This window comes from Sus scrofa, chromosome X, assembly GCF_054392235.1.
Source record: "Sus scrofa isolate SSC_HxYL_T2T_F1_AM1 chromosome X, Sscrofa_HxYL_maternal_Yorkshire_Landrace_v2.0, whole genome shotgun sequence".
Lineage (NCBI taxonomy): Eukaryota > Metazoa > Chordata > Mammalia > Artiodactyla > Suidae > Sus > Sus scrofa.
Genome location: NC_139401.1, coordinates 86,561,319 through 86,562,855, shown reverse-complemented (window position 1 = coordinate 86,562,855; position 1,537 = coordinate 86,561,319). Strand labels below are relative to the sequence as shown.

Here is a 1,537-nt window from a genome sequence, read left to right as displayed (position 1 = left end):
CTTGGGTCTAGTGTTGCCATGGCTGTGGCATAGACCCCAGCTGCAGCTCTGATTCAAGCCCTGGCCCAGGAACTTCCATATGCCTGCCACAGTGCAGCCACAAAAAGAAAACAAAAAACAAAGAAAGTTTAAAAAAAAATCTATACTTGAAGACAGAAATGTATCACTGAATTGTCTTTCTTTCCATCCAAATATATCAAGTCTTTTCCCTACACTGTTGTTTACTACTATTTTTAAATACATTTTCTAACTACTTTCTTTTTGCTCTTTTTGATTTTCTATTACCTAAAATTTCTCATTGGATTCCATTCATTTTTCATTTCAAAGCCAACTTGTTTTTTTTTGTTTGTTTTTTTTTTTTAGCACTACAATATTTTATAACAACAGAAGGCAGCTGGAAATACTACATGCTAACAGACAATATGATACACAAGCCCTGGGGGAGGAGCCAGGAGGGAGTGTGGCAGAGGCCACCTGTTTAGACTAAGAGCCTTTGGATGGACGGCTGGATGGACTGGATCTGCTGCTTCAGCTGTGAGCCTTTCTTGATGGTGACAGAACAGGCGATGACAGGCCTGGAGACCCCACAGGCTCGCCCCAGGGCCTGCTTGGAGCGCACGAACACATAGGGCACGTTCTTGTCCTCACACAGCAGTGGGAGGTGCAGGATAATCTCCAGGGGCTCCGCGTCCGCAGCCATCACAATGAACTCAGAGATGCCTCTGTTGAGGGTTTTGGTGGCCTCATTGGCTCCTTTTCGAAGCTGCTTGTAGTTACATGACTGCTGAACAAGGTCCAATAGTTTCTTGGTGAGGTGGGCATCTGCAAGAGGGTAGGCCTTCGGATTTACATCAGCCTCAGTCATGGCTGTGGTGCCGATGTGTCCGTCACTCCTCTAGGAGCACAGGAGACGTCAGAGCGCGAACGTTCACCACTCCCAACTTGTTTTTTGAAGATTATGTTATATTTGAATTTTTGACTACTGTTTGTTTATTTATTTATTTATTTATTGTCTTTGGTCTTTTGAGGGCCTCACCTGTGGCATATGGAGGTTCCTAGGGTAGGGGTCTAATCGGAGCTGTTGCTGCCTCCCTACACCACAGTCACAGCAATGCCAGATCCAAGCCGAGTCTGCGACCTACACCACAGCTCACGGCAATGCCGGATCCTTAACCCACTGTGCGAGGCCAGGGATCAAACCCGCAACCTCATGGTTCCTAGTCAGATTCATTTCTGCTGCACCACGATGGAACTCCTTGACTAACTATTTAAATCTGACAAGAGCTACACACTTAATAAGTATTTCTTCTACTTTATGAATTTTAGACTAGATCCTCACGAATGCATAAACTTAAAACTACTAAAGTATCAGTCTCTTGTTTGAGTGTGCATGTAAACTTCCTGAAAGTCTTATTAAAGTCCAGATTCCTGGTCTCAGTTCCCAAGGATTTTGACTCAAGTTTTGGCTGTGTCTGTCCCAGACATTTGCATATTAGTAGGCAGCCCCAACCATTTGTAATTCAAGAAAGCAATTAAT

The 1,537-nt window shown here is 44.2% G+C and overlaps 1 pseudogene; it reads right to left on the bottom strand.

The window, feature by feature from the left end:
* Positions 1-364: 364 nt before the first annotated feature.
* On the bottom strand, positions 365-915 carry LOC100155098 (NHP2-like protein 1 pseudogene; annotated as a pseudogene).
* Positions 916-1,537: the final 622 nt, after the last annotated feature.